We start from the raw sequence: 27,205 nt of genomic DNA, 5'->3' as shown, positions 1-27,205 counted from the left end.
CTGGAGCCTCGGACGGGTAAGTGAACGTTTTCGCCGGTCCCCTTCAGCTGTTTAGTTTTGCAACAGCTGGAGGACTACAGTTTACAGGCCACACACCAGTGGTCTGCAAACTGTGGCCCTCCAGCTGTTGCAAAACTACAACACCCAGCATGCCCTGACAGCCAAAGCCTATGGCTCTCAGGGCAGGAGCCCGGGCTGACATTACAGTGCAGCCGCCCGGGCTCCTCATACGGCCTCCCCACTACCCCCCCTTGTCTCCCGCCCGGGCTCCTCATACGGCCTCCCCGCTACCCCCCCCCCCCCTTGTCTCCCGCCCGCGCCGCTCAGCTCCCGCTGCTACAAGACTACAACTCCCAGCATGTCCTCACTGTAAGGGCATGCTGGGACTTGTAGTCTTGCAACAGCAGATAGATGGGAGTTGTGTGGCGCTGGCAGGTGAGAGGGGGGGGATATAAATCACTGTAGTGTCCCGGTAGCGCAGTGAGGGTAGCGGGGAGAAAGTATGTCGGAGCCCGGGCGGCAGTAGCTTTTCCTGCTCCATGTTGGAGCTGGAGTAAATTTAGTCATTTTTTACGGCCGTTGCGACAGTTTATTGCGCAACTGCGACTGTCTCAGTGAATAAATTCCTGACCACTGCAAGTAAAAACTGAAAACTTGCGTAAATTAAGCGGGAAAAAAAAATTTGACTTTCTAGCTCTTGCTGGAGAAAGTCGCACAATTTATAGGGTAGGCGCAATTGCGACAATTTTGCGCCAAAAATAGTCAGAAAAAAATGACTTACCCCCTTAGTAAATGCCCCTCATTGTCGTTTCCTCAGCTTGTGTAAATACAAGCATGAGTGTTCTTCCTGCAGGGGATCTCACGCTGCAGTCAGGTGTCAGCGGGCTGCCAAGCAACCCGGCCGGGTGCCCTCTGCTGCTGCGGGGAAGGACCCCGGTGAACGTGGACATGATGTGCCCGTGGTTAGATCAGTACCCCAATAAGGAGGATGCTTTGGTTTTGTTAGAGGGTTTTTGTTATGGTTTCTTTATACCGTTTGTTTTAGGACAGGTTTTTTCCTCTTACCCTGACAACTTGAAGTCGGCCAGGGAGCACCCTGAGGTGCTGCGGGAGAAGATTGGTAAGGAGGTTTCTTTGGGCCATTTTGAGGGGCCTTTTGTGCCCCCCCTTTTTCTAATTTCCGGGTGTCCCCCCTTGGGGTTGTTCCTAAGAAGGAGGTCGGGAAGTTTCGCCTGATTCACCACCTTTTGTATCCGAAAGGTTCCTCGGTGAATGATGGCATTTCTAAAGAGGATGCTTCCGTTTCTTATGTCTCTTTTGACCGGGCGGTGTCCCTGGTTCGGGGTGTTGGGGAAGGGGCATTGATGGCGAAGTCCGACATTGAGTCGGCTTTTCACTTGTTGCCAGTGCATCCGGAATGCTATCACTTGCTGGGTTGCCGTGTGGATGGGGCTTTTTATTATGATGTTTGCCTGCCTATGGGTTGTTCTATTTCCTGCCGGTATTTTGAGATGTTTGGGTCGTTTTTAGAGTGGGTTGTCCGTTTTGAGACAGGCAGCCGTTCAGTTATTCACTATCTGGATGATTTTTTGTTTGTTGGCCCGGCTGGGTCTCCCAGATGTGGTTTTTTATTGGATTATTTTCGTTTTTTTCATGCAGAAGTTTGGTGTGCCTTTGTCTGCTGAGAAGACGTTGGGCCCTTCCACAGTTATTTCGTTTTTGGGTATTGAGATAGATTCTGTGGCGATGGTTTTTAGGCTCTCGGCGGAGAAGTTGGAGAGTTTACTTTTATTGGTTGAAAGTTTTTTTGGTGTGCACAAAGTGACGCTGCGGCAAATGCAGGTTTTACTGGGGCATTTGGTTTTTGCTTGTCGTGTTATGCCCATGGGTCGTGTTTTTTCTAGGCGCCTGTCATTGGCCACTAAGGGCGTTTCCTGCCCTTCCCATCATATCCGCATTTCAAAGCAAATGCGTTCGGATATTTTGGTGTGGAGAGAGTTTTTGAGGAAGTATAACGGTCACATGTGTTGGCTGGGGGAGGAGTTGTCTAATGCTGAGCTTCTATTGTTCACGGATGCGGCTGGCTCCGTGGGTTTTGGTGCCTTTTTTCATGGGGAATGGTGCGCTGAGTTGTGGCCGCCTGAGTGGCAGGCCAATGGTTGGTGTAGGAATCTCACCCTGCTTGAACTTTTTCCTATTGTAGTTGCTGTGGAGTTGTGGGGTGTGCATTTTAGCAATAGGCGGGTTTGTTTTTGGACAGACAATCTGAGTGTGGTTAATTGTATGAATGGTTTGTCTTCTTCCTCCCTTCCTGTTTTGTCACTGATTAGGCATTTGGTTGTGTTTGGAGTTGAACATATGCTTTAAGGCACGCCATCTGGCTGGGGTTGATAACGTGATTGCTGATTCCCTTTCTCGTTTTCAGTTTCAGGAGTTTCGGAGGATGTCCGGATGCTGCGTCGGAGGGGCTCCCTTGCCCCCCATTGGTCTGGGCCCTGCCGAGCAACGTCTGATCCCACTGGTTGAGTCGTCGGTGGCGACATCTACATGGGCCGGACATAGTAAGGCGTGGGCTGAGTGGTGTGCGTTGCTGGCTGGGCGGGAGGTTGTTACCTCTGTGGAAAACCGCGTAGCGGTTACAGTGGATTATATGTTGTGGTTGCGCGATTTACAGGTGTCTGCAATTGTTACGCGGCGGCGACTAGCTGGGGTGAGTTTTTATTTTAAATTGTTGGGTTGGGAAGATGTTTCGAAATGGTTTTTATTTCAGCAGGCTTTGAAGGATTGGCAGCGCACTCATGTGCGGCGTGAAACTCGCAGACCTGTTTCGTTTTCACTGTTGGCGTCTCTTTTACAGGCTACCCGGAGTTGCTGTTCCTCGGTTTATGAGTCGGAGTTGTATTCTGCTTTTTATGTTATGTTTTTTGGCGCGCTGCGCATCGGCGAGTTGGTCCCGGTTTTCGAAAGCCGGGGGTTTGTTGCAGGACAACGTTTTGTGTTCCAATGGGGTTTTACAAATGCGGATTTGGTGCTCGAAAACGGATCAGGTGGGTCAAGGAGCTTGGGTGCGGGCTCTTGCGGTGGATGGTCTGGTTTGTCCAGTACGGGCGGTTACGTCATTTTTGTCTGTTCGGGTGTCGGGCCGCCATTTTTTCGCGCATGATGACGGTTTTCCTTTAACGTGTTTTCAATTTCAAGCTGTGTTCAATGGTTGTTTGCGATTTTTGGGTGCTCCTGCTGCTGAGTTTGGTACGCACTCTTTTCGAATTGGCGCTGCTACGGAAGCGTCCAGGGCGGGATTATCGGTGGATGCGATACAGCGTATTGGCCGTTGGCGCTCTGGTTGTTATGCTAGATATGTACGTCCCGAGTTGTTGTTATAGCTCTTTTTCTTTTTTAGATGTGCAGAGGACGATGGTGTATTTCCTGGGACACTCGTATTTCCACTGGGCCGCGCAGAGAGCTGATTGCCGGCCGGGTGGGAGATCTTTGGATGCGGCAATGTTGAGCCTCACTGGAGAGGGATCCCAGGTATGCGTTGGGCACGGGTCCTTACTGAAGTGGTGGACATTGCTAGAACCGTCCGATCCGGTGTCATTTTGGTGGTGCATGCGGGCGGGAATGATCTCTGTTATTCTCGGGTCCCTGATCTGATTACTTTGATGAAAGCCGATGTTGAGCGGTTTTCTGGGTTCTTTTCTGATTTGGTTTTAGTGTGGTCAGAGATAGTGCCTAGAGTATCCTGGCAGGGTGCTCGCAATGCCGAGGCCATCGAGCGTTCTCGGCATTTGGGGAATTCTCGTATGGCCCGGTTTGTGCGACAGAAGAGTGGACTGGTGGTCCGTCATCGGGAGCTAGAAGGAGATAACAGACGGTTTATGATCCCAGATGGGGTTCACCTTAATGATATTGGCCAAGACATCTTTTTGTCGGGCTTACAAGATGGTTTGAAGCAGGCCTTGTTTTTGCTTGGTGGGGGTCGGAGCACCATGTAGGAGTACACGGGCTCCTCGGTGGCCTGAGGAGAGGAGATTTGTGAAGTGACGGCCCTAGGCACGGCGGCTGGCAATACCGCTTCGGCTGAAGTAGGTAGGTTGCTGCAATGCAGCAGTTATAGAATTATTTATTCTGTTATTAATAAATTGAGCTGTGACCACCACCCAGCCCAGTAAAAGAATAATGTTGTCTGTCATTATTGGGAGAGGTGGGGGGAGGGCTTATAATGTGGTAGGCGTGAAGTGTACCGGGCAGTCATCTATCCCCTAACCTTCTTTCCTCCTTTTTCTTCCCCACTGCCCCTTGAGGACTGGCTTTGTATATAGTAGCTTATTATTTAATAACTTATTATATAAAATATATATTATTTGCACATTGTACCAGGCCTTTTGGGATTTGGGCTACCCAGTTAACCTCAGGTCAGACGGTTGAGTGAGCTACACATCCCATATCTTTCTATGACTATATAGTGCCTAAGCAATGGTGCTAGATGATCCTTACTGCACTACTAGTAATAGTGGCAGCATAGTATCAACAACCACACACAACTGACCATTGCATATAACCACTAACTGGAGATACAGAAAAAGTGTACCAACAACATAAGAGTCTATAAGTTTATGGGTGTACCAAGTACTTATTGTTTTAGCAATGTCCACCCAAAATACCAGACACCCATACAGGTGATCAGATGGTGCCGTTCTTGGTGCTACTCTGTTGTTGTCTACTCCACTAAGGTTTTGTCTCCACTGTTCTTATGCTTGTCTCCTGTCACCAAATTTTGCATTAAGCTAGAATCAGATTAGTCACCTTGCTTTTTTTTTTTTTTTTTTTTACTTTCTGGATACACTCACAAAGGATGGCAAAAATCATGGGTGATGCCAGGGGCGGACATATCACTTGTTCAGCCGGTTCGGCTGCACAGGGGCCCAGAGTGTTAGGGGGCCCCCTAGTAGCCCAGGTCACATCATGGGCCTCACAATCTGGGCCCCTGCAGGGCCCCCTTCCAGTACTTCGTACTAAATGCTGCAGCAACAGGTCCCGGACCTGCCGCTGACAGCAGTAATTTACCTCGGCCGGGCGAGAGGACAGGACAGGGGCTGATGGGAACAGACGTGCCCCGCGCAGGCACGCACGTCTGTTCCAAGCCCCTGATGTCACGTGTCATGGCCTCTGACCCCGGCAGAAGCGACAGGAGCAGCAAACCCTCCCGCCTCACAGCCGCATCGCTGAACAGATAAGGTGAGGAGAGCGACGGTCGGGTGCAGGGCGGGGGGGGGTTGGGGGGGGAAGGGATTGTAATGATGAAGAAAAGGACAGGAGGGGTGTTGAAGAGGTTGGTGGTGTAATGATAAGAAGGATTGGGGGTCTGGGAGAACGTAGTGTTGATAAGGAGGACCAGAAGGGGGGTCAGGGGTGTTGTGATTAGGGGGTTTAATGTTGATGAGAAGGACTGGGGGGGTGTCAGCTGTGTAATACTGATGAGGTGCTTAAGGTATATGGGGTGATGAGGAGACTGAGGATGGAGTGCATGGGGTGTATGGGGTGATGAGGAGACTGAGGATGGAGTGCATGGGGTGTATGGGGTGATGAGGAGACTGAGGATGGAGTGCATGGGGTGTATGGGGCGATGAGGAGACTAAGGATGGAGTGCATGGGGTGTATGGGGGTGATGAGGAGACTGAGGATGGAGTGCATGGGGTGTATGGGGTGATGAGGAGACTGAGGATGGAGTGCATGGGGTGTATGGGGTGATGAGAAGACTAAGGATGGAGTGCATGGGGTGTATGGGGGTAATGAGGAGACTGAGGATGGAGTGCATGGGGTGTATGGGGTGATGAGGAGACTGAGGATGGAGTGCATGGGGTGTATGGGGTGATGAGGAGACTGAGGATGGAGTGCATGGGGTGATGAGGAGACTGAGGATGGAGTGCATGGGGTGTATGGGGTGATGAGGAGACTGAGGATGGAGTGCATGGGGTGTATGGGGTGATGAGGAGACTGAGGATGGAGTGCGTGGGGTGTATGGGGTGATGAGGAGACTGAGGATGGAGTGCATGGGGTGTATGGGGGTGATGAGGAGACTGAGGATGGAGTGCATGGGGTGTATGGGGTGATGAGGAGACTGAGGATGGAGTGCATGGGGTGTATGGGGTGATGAGGAGACTGAGGATGGAGTGCATGGGGTGTATGGGGTGATGAGGAGACTGAGGATGGGGTGTATGGGGTGATGATGAGACTGAGGATGGAGTGCATAGGGTGAGGAAGAGACTGAGGATGGAGTGCATGGGGTGATGAGGAGTCTGAGGATGGAGTGCATGAGGTGATGAGGAGTCTGAGGATGGAGTGCATGGGGTGATGAGGAGTCTGAGGATGGAGTGCATGGGGTGATGAGGAGTCTGAGAATGGAGTGCATGGGGTGTATGGGGTGATGAGGAGACTGAGGATGGAGTGCATGGGGTGAGGAGGAGACTGAGGATGGAGTGCATGGGGTGATGAGGAGACTAAGGATGGAGTGCATGGGGTGTATGGGGTGATGAGGAGACTGAGGATGGAGTGCATGGGGTGAGGAGGAGTCTGAGGATGGAGTGCATGGGGTGATGAGGAGTCTGAGGATTGAGTGCATGGGGTGATGAGGAGTCTGAGGATGGGGTGATGAGGAGACTGAGGATGGAGTGCATGGGGTGTATGGGGTGATGAGGAGACTGAGGATGGAGTGCATGGGGTGTATGAGGTGATGAGGAGACTGAGGATGGAGTGCGTGGGGTGTATGGGGTGATGAGGAGTCTGAGGATGGAGTGCGTGGGGTGATGAGGAGACTGAGGATGGAGTGCATGGGGTGATGAGGAGACTGAGGATGGAGTGCATGGGGTGATGAGGAGTCTGAGGATGGAGTGCATGGGGTGAGGAGGAGACTGAGGATGGAGTGCATGGGGTGATGAGGAGTCTGAGGATGGAGTGCATGGGGTGATGAGGAGTCTGAGGATGGAGTGCATGGGGTGAGGAGGAGACTGAGGATGGAGTGCATGGGGTGTATGGGGTGATGAGGAGACTGAGGATGGAGTGCATGGGGTGTATGGGGTGATGAGGAGACTGAGGATGGAGTGCATGGGGTGATGAGGAGACTGAGGATGGAGTGCATGGGGTGTATGGGGTGATGAGGAGTCTGAGGATGGAGTGCATGGGGTGATGAGGAGACTGAGGATGGAGTGCATGGGGTGTATGGGGTGATGAGGAGACTGAGGATGGAGTGCATGGGGTGATGAGGAGTCTGAGGATGGAGTGCATGGGGTGTATGGGGTGATGAGGAGACTGAGGATGGAGTGCATGGGGTGTATGGGGTGATGAGGAGACTGAGGATGGAGTGCATGGGGTGAGGAGGAGACTGAGGATGGGGTGTATGGGGTGATGAGGAGACTGAGGATAGAGTGCATGGGGTGATGAGGAGACTGAGGATGGGGTGCGTGGGGTGTATGGGGTGATGAGGAGACTGAGGATGGGGTGTATGGGGTGATGAGGAGACCGAGGATGGGTTGTGCGGGGTGTATGGGGTGATGAGACTGAAGATGGGGTGCGTGGGGTGTATGGGGTGATGAGGAGACTGAGGTTGGGGTATATGGGGGTGATGAGGAGACTGAGGATGGAGTGTGTGGGGTGTATGGGGTGATGAGACTGAGGATGGGGTGCGTGGGGTGTATGGGGGGATGAGACTGAGGATGGGGTGCGTGGGGTGTATGGGGGAGATAAGGAGACTGAGGATGGGTTGCGTGGGGTGTATGGGGTGATGAGGAGACTGAGGATGGAGTGCGTGGGGTGTATGGGGTGATTCAGTGGTGTATAGTGGTTGGCAGTATTAAATTAATAGAATACAGTGGTTGGCAGTATTATATTCATGGAGTACAGTGGTTGGCAGTATTATATTCATGGAGTACAGTGGTTGGCAGTATTATATTCATGGAGTACAGTGGTTGGCAGTATTATATTCAGGGTACAGTGGTTGGCAGTATTATAGTCAGGGTACAGTGGTTGGCAGTATTATATTCATGGAGTACAGTGGTTGGCAGTATTATATTCAGGGTACAGTGGTTGGCAGTATTATAGTCAGGGTACAGTGGTTGGCAGTATTATATTCATGGAGTACAGTGGTTGGCAGTATTATATTCAGGGTACAGTGGTTGGCAGTATTATAGTCAGGGTACAGTGGTTGGCAGTATTATATTCATGGAGTACAGTGGTTGGCAGTATTATATTCATGGAGTACAGTGGTTGGCAGTATTATATTCATGGAGTACAGTGGTTGGCAGTATTATATTCAGGGTACAGTGGTTGGCAGTATTATAGTCAGGGTACAGTGGTTGGCAGTATTATATTCATGGAGTACAGTGGTTGGCAGTATTATATTCAGGGTACAGTGGTTGGCAGTATTATAGTCAGGGTACAGTGGTTGGCAGTATTATATTCATGGAGTACAGTGGTTGGCAGTATTATTGTTACGCCGAGCGCTCCGGGTCCCCGCTCCTCCCCGGAGCCCTCGCTACACTCTCCTCACTGCAGCGCTCCGGTCAGATCCACTGACCCGGGGCGCTGCGATACCGCCTCCAGCCGGGATGCGATTCGCGATGCGGGTAGCGCCCGCTCGCGATGCGCACCCCGGCTCCCGTACCTGACTCGCTCTCCGTCGGTCCTGTCCCGGCGCGCGCGGCCCCGCTCCTTAGGGCGTGCGCGCGCCGGGTCTTTGCGATTTAAAGGGCCACTGCGCCGCTGATTGGCGCAGTGGTTCCAATTAGTCTGATCACCTGTGCACTTCCCTATATCACCTCACTTCCCCTGCACTTCCTTGCCGGATCTTGTTGCCATCGTGCCAGTGAAAGCGTTTCCTTGTGTGTTCCTAGCCTGTGTTCCAGACCTCCTGCCGTTGCCCCTGACTACGATCCTTGCTGCCTGCCCCGACCTTCTGCTACGTCCGACCTTGCTTCTGTCTACTCCCTTGTACCGCGCCTATCTTCAGCAGCCAGAGAGGTGAGCCGTTGCTAGTGGATACGACCTGGTCACTACCGCCGCAGCAAGACCATCCCGCTTTGCGGCGGGCTCTGGTGAAAACCAGTAGTGACTTAGAACCGATCCACTAGCACGGTCCACGCCAATCCCTCTCCGGCACAGAGGATCCACTACCTGCCAGCCGGCATCGTGACAGTAGATCCGGCCATGGATCCCGCTGAAGTTCCTCTGCCAGTTGTCGCTGACCTCACCACGGTGGTCGCCCAGCAGTCACAACAGATAGCGCAACAAGGCCAACAGCTGTCTCAACTGACCGTTATGCTACAGCAGTTACTACCACAGCTTCAGCAATCATCTCCTCCGCCAGCTCCTGCACCTCCTCCGCAGCGAGTGGCCGCTTCTGGTCTACGCCTATCCTTGCCGGATAAATTTGATGGGGACTCTAAGTTTTGCCGTGGCTTTCTTTCCCAATGTTCCCTGCACTTGGAGATGATGTCGGACCAGTTTCCCACTGAAAGGTCTAAGGTGGCTTTCGTAGTCAGCCTTCTGTCTGGAAAAGCCCTGTCTTGGGCCACACCGCTCTGGGACCGCAATGACCCCGTCACTGCCTCTGTACACTCCTTCTTCTCGGAAATCCGAAGTGTCTTTGAGGAACCTGCCCGAGCCTCTTCTGCTGAGACTGCCCTGTTGAACCTGGTCCAGGGTAATTCTTCCGTTGGCGAGTATGCCGTACAATTCCGTACTCTTGCTTCAGAATTATCCTGGAATAATGAGGCCCTCTGCGCGACCTTTAAAAAAGGCCTATCCAGCAACATTAAAGATGTTCTGGCCGCACGAGAAATCCCTGCTAATCTACATGAACTCATTCACCTAGCCACTCGCATTGACATGCGTTTTTCCGAAAGGCGTCAGGAGCTCCGCCAGGATATGGACTCTGTTCGCACGAGGCGTTTCTCCTCCTCGGCTCCTCTCTCCTCTGGTCCCCTGCAATCCGTTCCTGTGCCTCCCGCCGTGGAGGCTATGCAGGTCGACCGGTCTCGCCTGACACCTCAAGAGAGGACACGACGCCGCATGGAGAATCTCTGCCTGTACTGTGCTAGTACCGAACACTTCCTGAGGGATTGTCCTATCCGTCCTCCCCGCCTGGAAAGACGTACGCTGACTCCGCACAAAGGTGAGACAGTCCTTGATGTCTACTCTGCTTCTCCACGTCTTACTGTGCCTGTGCGGATGTCTGCCTCTGCCTTCTCCTTCTCTACTATGGCCTTCTTGGACTCCGGATCTGCAGGAAATTTTATTTTGGCCTCTCTCGTCAACAGGTTCAACATCCCAGTGACCAGTCTCGCCAGACCCCTCTACATCAATTGTGTAAACAATGAAAGATTGGACTGTACCATACGTTTCCGCACGGAGCCCCTTCTAATGTGCATCGGACCTCATCACGAGAGGATTGAACTCTTGGTCCTCCCCAATTGCACTTCTGAAATTCTCCTTGGACTTCCCTGGCTTCAACTTCATTCCCCAACCCTGGATTGGTCCACTGGGGAGATCAAGAGTTGGGGGCCCTCTTGTTCCAAGGACTGCCTAAAACCGGTTCCCAGTAACCCTTGCCGTGACTCTGTGGTTCCTCCAGTAACCGGTCTCCCTAAGGCCTATATGGACTTTGCGGATGTTTTTTGCAAAAAACAAGCTGAGACTCTACCTCCTCACAGGCCTTATGATTGTCCTATCGACCTCCTCCCGGGCACTACTCCACCCCGGGGCAGAATTTATCCTCTGTCCGCCCCAGAGACTCTTGCCATGTCTGAATACGTCCAGGAAAATTTAAAAAGGGGCTTTATCCGTAAATCCTCCTCTCCTGCCGGAGCCGGATTTTTCTTTGTGTCCAAAAAAGATGGCTCCCTACGTCCTTGCATTGACTACCGCGGTCTTAATAAAATCACGGTTAAGAACCGCTACCCCCTACCCCTCATCTCTGAACTCTTTGATCGCCTCCAAGGTGCCCACATCTTTACCAAACTGGACTTAAGAGGTGCTTATAATCTCATCCGCATCAGAGAGGGGGATGAATGGAAAACGGCATTTAACACCAGAGATGGACACTTTGAGTATCTGGTCATGCCCTTTGGCCTGTGCAACGCCCCTGCCGTCTTCCAAGACTTTGTTAATGAAATTTTTCGTGATCTTTTATACTCCTGTGTTGTTGTATATCTGGACGATATCCTGATTTTTTCTGCCAATCTAGAAGAACACCGCCAGCATGTCCGTATGGTTCTTCAGAGACTTCGTGACAATCAACTCTATGCCAAAATTGAGAAATGTCTGTTTGAATGCCAATCTCTTCCTTTCCTAGGATACTTGGTCTCTGGCCAGGGACTACAAATGGATCCAGACAAACTCTCTGCCGTCTTAGATTGGCCACGCCCCTCCGGACTCCGTGCTATCCAACGCTTTTTGGGGTTCGCCAATTATTACAGGCAATTTATTCCACATTTTTCTACCGTTGTGGCTCCTAGCGTGGCTTTAACCAAAAAAAATGCCGATCCCAAGTCTTGGCCTCCTCAAGCGGAAGACGCCTTTAAACGGCTCAAGTCTGCCTTTTCTTCGGCTCCCGTGCTCTCCAGACCTGACCCTTCCAAACCCTTCCTATTGGAGGTTGATGCCTCCTCAGTGGGAGCTGGAGCTGTCCTTCTACAAAAAAATTCTTCCGGGCATGCTGTTACTTGTGGTTTTTTTTCTAGGACCTTCTCTCCGGCGGAGAGGAACTACTCCATCGGGGATCGAGAGCTTCTAGCCATTAAATTAGCACTTGAGGAATGGAGGCATCTGCTGGAGGGATCAAGATTTCCAGTTATTATTTACACCGATCACAAGAACCTCTCCTACCTCCAGTCTGCCCAACGGCTGAATCCTCGCCAGGCCAGGTGGTCTCTGTTCTTTGCCCGATTTAATTTTGAAATTCACTTTCGGCCTGCCGATAAGAACATTAGGGCCGATGCTCTCTCTCGTTCCTCGGATGCTTCTGAAGTTGAACTCTCTCCGCAACACATCATTCCCCCTGACTGCCTGATTTCCACTTCTCCAGCCTCCATCAGGCAAACTCCTCCAGGAAAGACCTTTGTTTCTCCACGCCAACGCCTCGGAATCCTCAAATGGGGTCACTCCTCCCATCTCGCAGGTCATGCGGGCATCAAGAAATCTGTGCAACTCATCTCTCGCTTCTATTGGTGGCCGACTCTGGAGACGGATGTTGTGGACTTTGTGCGAGCCTGCACTATCTGTGCCCGGGATAAGACTCCTCGCCAGAAGCCCGCTGGTTTTCTTCATCCCCTGCCTGTCCCCGAACAGCCTTGGTCTCTGATTGGTATGGACTTTATTACAGACCTACCCCCATCCCGTGGCAACACTGTTATTTGGGTGGTCGTTGATCGATTCTCCAAAATGGCACATTTCATCCCTCTTCCTGGTCTTCCTTCAGCGCCTCAGTTGGCTAAACAATTTTTTGTACACATTTTTCGTCTTCACGGGTTGCCTACGCAGATCGTCTCGGATAGAGGCGTCCAATTCGTGTCTAAATTCTGGAGGGCTCTCTGTAAACAACTCAAGATTAAATTAAATTTTTCTTCTGCATATCATCCTCAATCCAATGGACAAGTAGAAAGAATTAACCAGGTCTTGGGTGATTATTTACGACATTTTGTTTCCTCCCGCCAGGATGACTGGGCAGATCTCCTTCCATGGGCCGAATTCTCGTATAACTTCAGAGTCTCTGAATCTTCCTCCAAATCCCCATTTTTCGTGGTGTACGGCCGTCACCCTCTTCCCCCCCTCCCTACCCCCTTGCCCTCTGGTCTGCCCGCTGTGGATGAAATTTCTCGTGACCTTTCCATCATATGGAGAGAGACCCAAAATTCTCTCTTACAGGCTTCATCACGCATGAAGAAGTTCGCGGATAAGAAAAGAAGAGCTCCTCCCATTTTTTCCCCTGGAGACAAGGTATGGCTCTCCGCTAAATATGTCCGCTTCCGTGTCCCTAGCTACAAGTTGGGACCACGCTATCTTGGTCCTTTCAAAATTTTGTGCCAGATTAATCCTGTCTCTTACAAACTTCTTCTTCCTCCTTCTCTTCGTATTCCTAATGCCTTTCACGTTTCTCTTCTTAAACCACTTATCATCAACCGTTTCTCTCCCAAATCTGTTCCTCCCACTCCTGTTTCCGGCTCCTCGGACATCTTCTCCGTCAAAGAGATTCTGGCATCCAAAAAGGTCAGAGGGAAAACCTTTTTTTTAGTGGATTGGGAGGGTTGTGGTCCAGAAGAGAGATCCTGGGAACCTGAGGACAATATCCTAGACAAAAGTCTGCTCCTCAGGTTCTCAGGCTCTAAGAAGAGGGGGAGACCCAAGGGGGGGGGTACTGTTACGCCGAGCGCTCCGGGTCCCCGCTCCTCCCCGGAGCACTCGCTACACTCTCCTCACTGCAGCGCTCCGGTCAGATCCACTGACCCGGGGCGCTGCGATACCGCCTCCAGCCGGGATGCGATTCGCGATGCGGGTAGCGCCCGCTCGCGATGCGCACCCCGGCTCCCGTACCTGACTCGCTCTCCGTCGGTCCTGTCCCGGCGCGCGCGGCCCCGCTCCTTAGGGCGCGCGCGCGCCGGGTCTTTGCGATTTAAAGGGCCACTGCGCCGCTGATTGGCGCAGTGGTTCCAATTAGTCTGATCACCTGTGCACTTCCCTATATCACCTCACTTCCCCTGCACTTCCTTGCCGGATCTTGTTGCCATCGTGCCAGTGAAAGCGTTTCCTTGTGTGTTCCTAGCCTGTGTTCCAGACCTCCTGCCGTTGCCCCTGACTACGATCCTTGCTGCCTGCCCCGACCTTCTGCTACGTCCGACCTTGCTTCTGTCTACTCCCTTGTACCGCGCCTATCTTCAGCAGCCAGAGAGGTGAGCCGTTGCTAGTGGATACGACCTGGTCACTACCGCCGCAGCAAGACCATCCCGCTTTGCGGCGGGCTCTGGTGAAAACCAGTAGTGACTTAGAACCGATCCACTAGCACGGTCCACGCCAATCCCTCTCCGGCACAGAGGATCCACTACCTGCCAGCCGGCATCGTGACAATTATATTCAGGGTACAGTGGTTGGCAGTATTATAGTCAGGGTACAGTGGTTGGCAGTATTATAGTCAGGGTACAGTGGTTGGCAGTATTATATTCATGAAGTACAGTGGTTGGCAGTATTATATTCAGGGTACAGTATTTGGCAGTATTATATTCAGGGGGTAAGTGAGTGGTTGGCAGTATTATATTCAGGGGGTACAGTATTTGGCAAGGTTATAATGATTACTGTCATCATACAGAGGATGAGGATCTACTGACAAATTAAGGAACCAATGATGTCCAGATGTCAGACTCTGCAGAGAAGATGGAAGAAATCCTGGTGTCTGGACCAGATGAAGAAAAGTAAAGACAACAGAGAAGACGTCACTCAGGTCAGTGATATCATTGTGTATTTTCCTAACTGTCCCATCAGAGTTGTAGTCACTGATATCATTGTGTAGTCTCCTGACTGTCCCATCAGCTGTAGTCACTTCAGACATGATGGGAGTTGCAGCTTTCCAACATCTGGGGAGCCACTTGAACCAAGGTGATTGGTGGGGGTCCCATGAGTCAGACCCCCACCATAAAAATGGGCTGTTTATTTTAAAATGCCTGGGCCTATTTTTGGTCCCAGTCTGGCCCTGCCTGTAAGTCACTTCTATCACTAAGGATAAGAAGCCAAGGAACCAGGGGGTGCCAAGGGGTGTCGTGCTAAGTCTAGGGGTGCGAATGTAAAGGGGAGCACTGCCCTCTGCATCCCAGCTAGATACGGGTCAGGCTGACCTGGGGGAGTACTCACGGGGCCTGGGCCGCACACTGAGAGGGACAGGGCCACCCGGAGCCCACCTCAGGAGCCGTTCCATCCACCTGTACTGGACAAGGCAAGTGGCGACACTACACACGCGGGGTAAGTGGAGGCCTCCCCGGTGGGGTCTGGGTACATGAGGGGGCACAGTGCTGGGGGGGGGCCCAGGCACATTCCTTGCACAGGGGCCCTCTGCTGTCTGTGTCCGCCCCTGGGTGATGCTGTGAATTTTGTTGCATATCTGTTGCAAAATCTACATAGCAGTATCAGATTTTAGTCTATGTATTGCAAAGGGTGAAATCTACAACAGAAAATGACATTCTGTGTAATTTAAAACTTCACTACACATTAATTTCCATGCAGGTTTTTGTCCGTGGCATATGGATAAAGCCCCCCTCTTTTTTTTTTTTTTAAGGGTTTAAAAAAAAAAAAAAAAAAAAACCTGAACGCAGGGACTGACATAAAAATTCACTCAAAAGGGTTCTTGCTGCCCTGCTGATATGCCCCACCAGAAATGCAGGAAAAAAAATGCAGTTTACTGTGCATGTGATACTGCAGCCGGTCACTGGATCGGTGGTTTCTTCATGTATGCACTGCACATGACTTCTAAGGGCAGTGGTTGGCTGCAGTGTATAGTGTACAGTATACAGGGATGTCATTGCATTAGTTTCCAAGAGGAACATTGGACTGGGGACAGTGGTGTGACAGAAGTGTACTTTGTTGGGGGAGGAAACCCACTTTAACATATTCTATAATACAAATCCCATATACATCCAAGAGTGTACATATTATAGAGGCACACAATGTGGCTGCTATGGGGCCCTTCGGTGTGGAGGGGAAAACGTCCTTAGGGCAACAAATCCCTCACCGCAATAAGAGACCTTTGCCATTTTGATCTTTGCCATGGTCATGGTATTTCCATGACCATAATAACATATACAACATGTAGGCACAACAACTTGTATAAAACAAAAAACACAAAAAAAAAAAAGACCTTGTGCTGCATTGTCAATGCACAAACAAAACTGTTCCAGGATCACAAGATGAAAATCATCAAACATTTGAGTTGTCCTGAAGGCTAAGTATTTCTTGGTTCTAAAGGGGTTAAGTGTAATGATTCCTAAACATATCTTCACCTGAATTTGCACTACAGTGTAAAAAGTGAAATCTATCTTAGACTAGGATCAGAAGTTAAAGATGAAACAGTAATGAATGTCCTTGAGGAAAGTGCAATTGAGAATGGAAAATATTTTCTAAAGTAAAATTTAGTCATTGAGACACAAGGTCCACGGATCTTTGACATGTCCTGTAAGGCAACAGATAATAAGTGCAGGATCAGCTATCTGGGAAAGATAAAGTCTCTGCCAGCAATAAATTCACTATACGTCATAATACGATAAGGAACAAAACATCATTCAGCTGCCATTATTAATTCATGTGATTGATGCCTCGGCGCACCACACACAGGAGAGCATTAGTAATAACCAGTACATGTCAGGTTAACATGTTACCTGCTAAAACTAAGGACAATACTGACACCCGGTGACCCGGCTACCAAGTATAGTTTTATGTCACTTTTCAGAAACAGAATAAAAAGTAACAAGTACATTTTTCAGTTTGGTGTAAATAACAGACTCCAGACTGATACATTGTTGAAAACTAATCATCAGAAGTCCCAGTGGAAGAACAACCACTAGTCCGTAAAATGCAGCCTAATTCTTATTAAAAACACCAATTTTTTTTGGGGGGGGGGGGGAACAAAACTGAAAAACATCATGTGCAAGATTTGTGTGGCGTCGGGTGAGCGTAATGTGCAATTAACCTTTTCATGACCCCAAGGCGTGGTTAACCTATACACCACCCGAGGTTAAGCCAGCTTCTTCTGGGCCAGGCACGGGGCAATAAGTACTCCAACACAAGGTTACAGGGAAACTGACTTTACTGAGGCAGGATAGATGATAAAATCCATTACAGCTCAGATTGGTATTAAGAGAGATGCAGGGTGAACCTTGGAAGCTTATCCCCTTGCTGGGACATATAGTTGATTGTGCTGTGTATGACTGACTTGCTGTATGGCAACCCACGCTTGACTTTAGGGACTTGTATGACTAACTTGACTTGACTCACTTGAATCCCCGAGACTTAAGTGCTTACCTCTGAACTCCTAACAAACTATATAAGGGGATGATTTGGAACATTCCCATTGGGCAGATAAGTCACATGGTTCACCTCATGAACACTCCCCTAACAACAGGGTTCCTAAGGCTTAACAGGCTTAAAGCAACAGGTACATAGAGAATATCAATACATTAACCATAGCATAACATTGAGGTATATAGAGTCCTTAGTAGTCTGGGCCCAAGATGAAGGCAACATCTTCCACACAGGGCACCACAAACGTCCTGGAGGGCGGATGTTCCAGAGGTGGCCTAATGGGCCTAGGTAGAACAAACAAAAATAGTTCCTGGGGCATTAGTTAAAACGTCCATCTCAGGACTATGTAGATATTCCTGGGGCATTGTTTAGAATGTCCTTCTCAGGGGTAGAAACAATTGTAAGAGTTCACTTGGCATTTTATACAAATGTCCTTACAGACTCCAGGTGAATGTTACAAAGTCCTTTGTAGTAGAGGAAAGTAACAGGTCATTGGTACCTTTGTACTAACACTTAACCCTTATATTACTCATACTGACATTTCAAGCATGTTACGTCGAGCGCTTCGGGTCCCCGCTCCCCCCGGAGCGCTCGCAGCATCCTCTCATTCGCAGCGCCCCGGTCAGACCTGCTGACCGGGTGCGCTGCAATATCACTCCCAGCCGGGATGCGATTCGCGACGCAGGAGGCGCCCGCTCGCGATGTGCATCCCGGCTCCCGTACCTGACCCGTTCCCCGTCTGTCTTGTCCCGGCGCGCGCGGCCCCGCTCCTTAGGGCGCGTGCGCGCCGGGTCTCTGCAATTTAAAGGGCCACTGCGCCACTGATTGGTGCAGCAGGCCTAATCAGTGTGTTCACCTGTGCACTCCCTACTTATACCTCACTTCCCCTGCACTCCCTCGCCGGATCTTGTTGCCATTGTGCCAGTGAAAGCGTTCCCTTGTGTGTTCCTAGCCTGTGTTCCAGACCTCCTGCCGTTGCCCCTGACTACGATCCTTGCTGCCTGCCCTGACCTTCTGCTACGTCCGACCTTGCTCTTGTCTACTCCCTTGTACCGCGCTTATCTTCAGCAGTCAGAGAGGTTGAGCCGTTGCTGGTGGATACGACCTGGTTGCTACCGCCGCTGCAAGACCATCCCGCTTTGCGGCGGGCTCTGGTGAATACCAGTAGCAACTTAGAACCGGTCCACCAACACGGTCCACGCCAATCCCTCTCTGGCACAGAGGATCCACCTCCAGCCAGCCGAATCGTGACAGTAGATCCGGCCATGGATCCCGCTGAAGTCCCACTGCCAGTTGTCGCTGACCTCACCACGGTGGTCGCCCAGCAGTCGCAACAGATAGCGCAACAAGGCCACCAGCTGTCTCAACTGACCGTGATGCTACAGCAGCTATTACCACAGCTCCAGCAATCTTCTCCTCCGCCAGCTCCTGCACCTCCTCCGCAGCGAGTGGCCGCTTCCAGCCTTCGATTATCCTTGCCGGATAAATTTGATGGGGACTCTAAGTTTTGCCGTGGCTTTCTTTCGCAATGTTCCCTGCACTTGGAGATGATGTCGGACCAATTTCCTACTGAAAGGTCTAAGGTGGCTTTCGTAGTCAGCCTTCTGTCTGGGAAAGCTCTGTCATGGGCCACACCGCTCTGGGACCGCAATGACCCTGTCACTGCCTCTGTACACTCCTTCTTCACGGAGATTCGAAGTGTCTTTGAGGAACCTGCCCGAGCCTCTTCTGCTGAGACTGCCCTGCTGAACCTGGTCCAGGGTAATTCTTCTGTTGGCGAGTACACCATCCAATTCCGTACTCTTGCCTCCGAACTATCCTGGAATAACGAGGCCCTCTGCGCGACCTTTAAAAAAGGCCTATCCAGTAACATTAAAGATGTGCTGGCCGCACGAGAAATTCCTGCTAACCTGCATGAACTTATTCATCTTGCCACCCGCATTGACATGCGTTTTTCCGAAAGGCGTCAGGAGCTCCGGCAGGATATGGACTTTGTTCGCACGAGGCGGTTTTTCTCCCCGGCTCCTCTCTCCTTTGGTCCTCTGCAATTCGTTCCTGTGCCTCCCGCCGTGGAGGCTATGCAAGTTGACCGGTCTCGCTTGACACCTCAAGAGAGGACACGACGCCGCATGGAGAATCTTTGCCTGTACTGTGCCGGTACCGAACATTTCTTGAAGGATTGTCCTATCCGTCCTTCCCGCCTGGAAAGACGTACGCTGACTCCGCACAAAGGTGAGACAGCTCTTGATGTGAACTCTGCTTCTCCACGCCTTACTGTGCCTGTGCGGATATCTTCTTCTACCTTCTCCTTCTCTGCTATGGCCTTCTTGGATTCCGGATCTGCAGGAAATTTTATTTTGGCCTCTCTCATCAACAGGTTCAACAGCCCGGTGACCAGTCTCGCCAGACCCCTCTACATCAATTCTGTTAACAATGAAAGATTGGACTGTACCGTGCGTTACCGCACGGAACCTCTCCTAATGTGCATCGGACCCCATCACGAAAAAATTTAATTTTTGGTCCTCTCCAACTGCACTTCAGAAATTCTTCTTGGATTACCGTGGCTTCAACGCCATTCCCCAACCCTTGATTGGTCCACAGGAGAAATCAAGAACTGGGGTACTTCTTGTCACAAGGACTGTCTTAAACCGGTTCCCAGTACTCACAGTCGTGGCCCTGTGGTTCCCCCAGTATCTGGTCTTCCTAAGGCTTATCTGGACTATGCTGATGTTTTTTGCAAAAAGCAAGCAGAGACTTTACCTCCTCACAGGCCTTATGACTGTCCTATTGACCTCCTCCCGGGTACTACTCCACCCCGGGGCAGAATCTATCCTCTGTCTGCTCCAGAGACCCAAGCCATGTCGGAGTACATCCAGGAGAATTTAAAAAAGGGATTTATCCGCAAGTCCTCCTCTCCTGCCGGAGCTGGATTTTTTTTTTGTGTCCAAAAAAGATGGCTCCCTACGCCCTTGCATTGATTACCGCGGACTTAATAAAATCACGGTAAAAAACCGCTACCCCTTACCTCTTATCTCGGAACTCTTTGATCGCCTACAAGGCGCCCACATCTTTACCAAACTGGACTTAAGAGGTGCTTATAATCTCATCCGCATCAGGGAGGGGGACGAATGGAAGACTGCATTTAACACCAGAGATGGACACTTTGAGTATCTGGTCATGCCCTTTGGCCTGTGCAACGCCCCTGCCGTCTTCCAAGACTTTGTTAATGAAATTTTTCGTGATCTCCTACATACCTGTGTTGTGGTTTACCTGGACGATATTCTGATTTTTTCTGCCAATCTAGAAGAACACCGCCAGCATGTCCGCATGGTTTTTCAGAGACTTGGGGACAATCAACTTTATGCCAAAATGGAGAAATGTCTTTTTGAATGTCAATCTCTTCCTTTCCTAGGATACTTGGTCTCTGGCCAGGGACTACAAATGGACCCAGATAAACTATCTGCCGTGTTAGATTGGCCACACCCCTCCGGACTCCGTGCTATCCAACGTTTTCTGGGGTTCGCCAATTATTACAGACAATTCATTCCACACTTCTCCACTATTGTGGCCCCTATCGTGGCTTTAACCAAGAAAAATGCCAATCCTAAGTCCTGGTCTCCCCAAGCGGAAGACGCATTTAAACATCTCAAGTCTGCCTTTTCTTCTGCTCCCGTGCTCTCCAGACCTGACCCATCTAAACCCTTTCTATTGGAGGTAGATGCCTCCTCTGTGGGAGCTGGAGCTGTCCTTCTACAAAAAAATTCTTCCGGGCATGCTGTTACTTGTGGGTTTTTTTCTAGGACTTTCTCTCCGGCGGAGAAAAACTACTCCATTGGTGATCGAGAACTACTGGCCATTAAATTGGCGCTTGAGGAATGGAGGCACCTGCTGGAGGGATCAAAATATCCAGTTATTGTATACACTGATCACAAGAATCTCTCCTATCTCCAGTCTGCCCAACGACTGAACCCTCGCCAGGCTAGGTGGTCGTTGTTCTTTGCCCGTTTTGACTTTGAAATCCATTTTCGCCTTGCTGACAAGAACATTAGGGCCGATGCCCTCTCTTGTTCTTCTGATGCCTCTGAAGTAGAGGTCTCTCCGCAACACATCATTCCTCCGGACCGTCTGATCTCCACTTCTCCAGCTTCCATCAGGCAAACTCCTCCAGGGAAGACCTTCGTTTCTCCACGCCAGCGTCTCGGGATTCTCAAATGGGAACACTCCTCCCACCTCGCAGGTCATGCGGGCATCAAAAAATCCCTTCAACTCATCTCTCGTTTTTATTGGTGGCCGACTCTAGAGACTGATGTTGTTGATTTCGTGCGGGCCTGTACTGTCTGTGCCCGGGATAAGACTCCTCGCCAAAAGCCTGCTGGTCTCCTTCATCCTCTGCCTGTTCCTGAACAGCCTTGGTCACAGATTGGTATGGACTTTATTACGGACTTGCCCTCATCCCGTGGCAACACAGTTGTTTGGGTGGTCGTTGATCGATTTTCCAAGATGGCACATTTTATTCCTCTTCCTGGTCTTCCTTCAGCTCCTCAGTTGGCAAAGCTATTTTTTGTACACATTTTTCGCCTTCACGGTTTGCCCACGCATATCGTCTCGGATAGAGGCGTCCAATTCGTGTCTAAATTCTGGAGGGCCCTCTGTAAACAGCTCAAGATCAAATTAAACTTCTCTTCTTCTTATCATCCCCAATCCAATGGGCAAGTAGAAAGAATTAATCAGGTCCTGGGTGACTATTTACGGCATTTTGTTTCCTCCCGCCAGGATGACTGGGCAGATCTTCTACCATGGGCCGAATTCTCATACAACTTCAGAGTCTCCGAATCTTCTGCTAAATCCCCATTTTTCGTGGTGTACGGCCGTCACCCTCTTCCTCCCCTCCCTACTCCCTTGCCCTCTGGTTTGCCCGCTGTGGATGAGGTGACTCGTGATCTTTCCACCATATGGAAAGAAACCCAAAATTCTCTTTTACAGGCTTCATCCCGGATGAAAAAATTTGCTGATAAAAAAAGAAGAACTCCCCCCATTTTTGCTCCCGGAGACAAGGTATGGCTCTCCGCTAAGTATGTCCGCTTTCGTGTCCCCAGTTACAAACTGGGACCACGCTATCTTGGTCCTTTCAAAATCTTGTGCCAGATTAACCCTGTCTCTTACAAACTCCTTCTTCCTCCTTCTCTCCGTATTCCCAATGCCTTCCATGTCTCTCTCCTTAAACCACTCATCCTTAACCGCTTCTCTCCCAAAGTTGTTTCTCCCACTCCTGTTTCCGGTTCGTCTGACATCTTCTCTTTGAAGGAGATTCTGGCCTCCAAGATTGTCAGAGGTAAAAGATTTTTTTGGTGGATTGGGAAAACTGTGGCCCAGAGGAGAGATCCTGGGAACCTGAGGACAACATCCTAGACAAAAGTCTTATCCTCAGGTTCTCAGGCTCCAAGAAGAGGCGGAGACCCAAGGGGGGGTACTGTTACGTCGAGCGCTCTAGGTCCCCGCTCCTTCCCGGAGCGCTCGCAGCATTCTCTCATTCGCAGCGCCCCGGTCAGACCTGCTGACCGGGTGCGCTGCAATATCACTCCCAGCCGGGATGCGATTCGCGACGCAGGAGGCGCCCGCTCGCGATGCGCATCCCGGCTCCCGTACCTGACCCGTTCCCCGTCTGTCTTGTCCCGACAAATAATTTTTCTTAGGGCGCGCGCGCGCCGGGTCTCTGCAATTTAAAGGGCCACTGCGCCACTGATTGGCGCAGCAGGCCTAATCAGTGTGTTCACCTGTGCACTCCCTACTTATACCTCACTTCCCCTGCACTCCCTCGCCGGATCTTGTTGCCATTGTGCCAGTGAAAGCGTTCCCTTGTGTGTTCCTAGCCTGTGTTCGAGACCTCCTGCCGTTGCCCCTGACTACGATCCTTGCTGCCTGCCCTGACCTTCTGCTACATCCGACCTTGCTCTTGTCTACTCCCTTGTACCGCGCTTATCTTCAGCAATCAGAGAGGTTGAGCCATTGCTGGTGGATACGACCTGGTTGCTACCGCCGCTGCAAGACCATCCCGCTTTGCGGCGGGCTCTGGTGAATACCAGTAGCAACTTAGAACCGGTCCACCAAAACGGTCCACGCCAATCCCTCTCTGGCACAGAGGATCCACCTCCAGCCAGCCGAATCGTGACAAAGCATATTAAATTTTTTTTTTTTATTACTGACAATAACATAAGTATACATGAAACCATAGACAAATAATTTTTCTTTTTTTTCTTTCTGTGTAATGACTAGAAATATTTCGGATCGGGCTGCCAGAGGCTTTCTACCCAGATGCCTGTGCTCACGGGGCCCATACGGATAGTATATCTGTGATACTGATGACTTCCACTTACAGTGCTACTTAACCTCTTAAGGACGCAGGGCATACCTGTACTCCCTGCGCCCGGTCTATAACGCGGGTCACGTCTTGACCCCGCATCATAGCGGGTCGGTCCCGGCGGCTAATAAAAGCTGGGACCCTGTGCTAATAGAGTGTGGCCCCGATCGTTGTGCCACACGTTATTAACCCTTTAGACGTGGCGATCAAAGTGGATCGCCGCGTCTGAAGTAAAAAAGAAATTGCATCCCAGCTCAACCGGGCTGACCGCGGTGTCCTGATCAGCTAGGACGCAAGCAGGAGGGTCCCTTACCTGCCTCTGGCACGTCCGATCGGCGATTGACTTCTCCATACCTGAGATCCAGGCAGGAGAAGTCAAGCCCCGATAACACTGATCATCACTGATCAACATGTAGTTCTATGCCAATGATCAGTGTTAGGAATCAATGTAATGCATGTTTATAGCCCCTAGAAAGGGCTATAACATAGCAAAAAAAGTGGGAAAAAAAGTTACTAATGATGAACTTACTAATAAAAGTTACTAAAAAAGTAAGAATCACCCCCCTTTTCCCATTTTAAAAAAAACTGTGTAAATAAAAATAAACATATGTGGTATCGCTGCGTGCAGAAATGTCCGAACTATAAAAATATATCATTAATCAAACCGCACGGTCAATGGCGTACACGCAAAAAAATTCCAAAATAGCGTATTTTTGGTCACTTTTTATAGCACAAAATAATTAATAAAAAGCAATCAAAAAGTCCAATCGAAACAAAAATGGTACTGATACATAAAAAAGTTATAGGGGTCAGAAGATGACAATTTTAAACATATTCATTTTTGTGCATGTAGTTATGATTTTTTTCTAGAGGTAAGACAAAATCAAGCCTATATAAGTAGGGTATCATTTTAACCAGAGGCGGCTCTAGACTTTTTGAGGCCTTAGGCGAAAATAAATCTGAGGCCCCCCAAGCGCGATAAAAAGAAGAAAAAAAAAAAGTAAGCAGGCGGTATTAAAATTAACTGTATAAATTGCATATTTTAAGGCAAACTTTAATATATATCATAACCTCGCTATTCAGAGCTCTTGAAATCTTATTTTTCTAATTAAATTATTCTACAAAATATCTATACACAAACATTGGGTATAGATTAAAAAAATATGTCTGACTACTCAGTTATTCTTGTTGGTGTCTCCTAAAACTGAAATAAAGTTGTCAACAGGGTATTCAAAGAACACTATAGAATCAGGAACACAAATGTGTATTCCTGATCCTATAGTGGCACCCTACATCCCCTTTAAATTTAGAAAAAAGGTACCTTAATTCTCGAGTTGCACAAGTCCACCAACACTGGATGCGCCAAATTGGCTGACATAATCTAAATTGATGATCTCAGTCAATCTCAGTGCTTACCCATAGGAAAGCATTGGATTGGCTTAAAACTTCAATTCTGATGTCAGCCAAGGAGTCAACTTTTTATTACTTTCCTTCCCTTTTCTTTGCTCTCCTTCCCCTTTCTCGGCGGCACAAAGATATCAGTGACTACAGCACTGATGGGACACAGTCAGGGGAATACACAACTATATAAGTGACTAACAGGCAGGGCCAGGCAGACAAAACATAGGCCCAGGCATTTAAGAATAAGCAGCCCATTTTCTAGTGGGGGTCCAACTGTTGGGACCCCAACCGATCACCTTGGTTCCAGTTGCTCTCCAGCTGTTTTAAAACTATAACTCCCCTCATGTCTGGAGAGCCTCAGGCATTATGGGAGTTGCAGCTTTGCAACAGCTGGAGAGCCACAGATTAGGGTACATCGTCACCTATCATCACTGAAGAATTAACAAGTGACTACAGCTGATGGGACAGTCAGGAGAAAAACACAATGATATCAGTTACCTGAGTGATGTCTTCTCTGTTGTCTTTTATTTTCTTCTCCAACTGGTTCAGATGTCAGGACATCTTCCAGCTCCATCTTCTCTGCAGAGTCTGACACCCGGACACCATAGGTTACTCACTTTATCAGTAGATCCTCATCCTCTGTATGAAGAAAATAATCATTATAATTCTGCTAAATACTGTACCCCCTGAATATAATACTGCCAACCACTGTGCCCCTGAATATAAAACTACCATCAACTGTACCTCCTGCATATAATACTGCCACCCACTGTATCCCCTGAATATAAAATTATCATCAACTGTACCCCCTGAATATAATACTGCCTCCTACTGTACACCTGAATATAATACTGCCAACCACTGTGCCCCTGAATATAAAACTACCATCACCTGTACCTCCTGCATATAATACTGCCACCCACTGTACCCCCTGAATATAATACTGCCACTCATTATACCCCCTGAATATAATACTGTCACCTACTGTACCCTCTGAATATAATGCTGCCACCTACTGTACCCCCTGAATATAATGCTGCCACCCACTGTACCCCTGAATATAATACTGCCATATACTGTGCTCTCTGAATATAATTCTGCCACCTACTGTACCCCCTGAATATAATACTGCCACCTACTGTACCCCCTGAATATAATGCTGCCACCTACTGTACCCCTTGAATATAATGCTGCCACCCATTGTACCCCCTGAATATAATACTGCCTCCTACTATACCCCCTGAATATAATACTGCCACCTACTGTCCCCCTGAATATAATACTGCCACACACTGTGCTCTCTGAATATAATACTGCCACCTACTGTACCCCCTAAATATAATACTGCCACCTACTGTACCCCCTGAATATAAAACTGCCACACACTGTACCCCTGAATATAATCCTGCCACACACTGTACTCTCTGAATATAATACTGCCACACTGTGCCCATGAATGTAATACTGTCACCCACAGTACCCCTGAATATAAACCCTCAAAAATAACCATGCTATACGCTGTACCCTTGGAATATAACTCACACACTACCTTCCAACTATAATAATCCCTTCATAATAATAATTCTAAACACACTGTTTCTTCTCAGTTTAGCTGAATCACACGTGTCCTCCTCCAGACCCCTCTGTTCCAACCCCTTCCCCCCCCCTACCAGACCCATAAGTCTTCCTACATGCTCCTCCTCCCCCCTCCCTAGACCACTAAGTCCTCTCCAGGCTCCTATGCCCCCTCTTCCGCTCTAGGCTCCCCTGCCAAACTCTCCAGACCCCAAAGTCCTCCTGGCCCCCCACATTGATGAACAGTATATGTATTTATGTATGATGTGTATGAGACTGGTGTATGTATGATATTTTGTGTGTATGATGTATGTATGATAAATGTACACATCATACACCCATCTATCATACATATACACATCTATCATACATACACATACCTATCATTCATGCATACATCTATCATACACACATCCATCACACATACACACAAACATCATACATCCACTCATCATAGATACAGCCATCTAGCATAAATATATAACATACATACACACATCACAAATACACACACATACACGCACACATCTAGCTTACACACATCTATCAAACATACACACATCATACATACACACACCTGGCACCTCCGCCCCCCCCCCCCCCCACACACATGCATAATACATGCATACACACACACATCATACACATCATACATACATCATACATACACCCGTCGCCTCCAGATCCCCCTGCATAATACATCTATCTCCACACGTTATACATACATCCTTCTAGCTTACACACACATATCATTCATACACACACATCATTCATACATCATACAAACAGTACATATACACATCATTCATACATCATACA

The 27,205-nt window shown here is 49.4% G+C and overlaps 1 protein-coding gene across 2 annotated transcripts in view; it reads right to left on the bottom strand.

The window, feature by feature from the left end:
* The window catches only part of FAXDC2 (fatty acid hydroxylase domain containing 2), a 125,881-nt gene that overhangs the window by 79,576 nt on the left and 19,100 nt on the right, over positions 1-27,205 (bottom strand). The window contains exon 1 of one of the 2 annotated variants that reach the window (XM_056516814.1): positions 25,310-25,421. The exons of the other annotated variant lie outside the window; for it this stretch is intronic. The gene's annotated coding sequence lies outside the window, so the exon portion shown is untranslated. Of the gene's footprint in view, positions 1-25,309; positions 25,422-27,205 lie in introns of those variants that run through there. 2 annotated transcript variants of the gene reach the window in all.

Source organism: Hyla sarda, chromosome 4 (assembly GCF_029499605.1).
Source record: "Hyla sarda isolate aHylSar1 chromosome 4, aHylSar1.hap1, whole genome shotgun sequence".
Classification (NCBI taxonomy): Eukaryota; Metazoa; Chordata; class Amphibia; order Anura; family Hylidae; genus Hyla; species Hyla sarda.
This window is presented reverse-complemented; position numbering and strand designations above follow the sequence as displayed.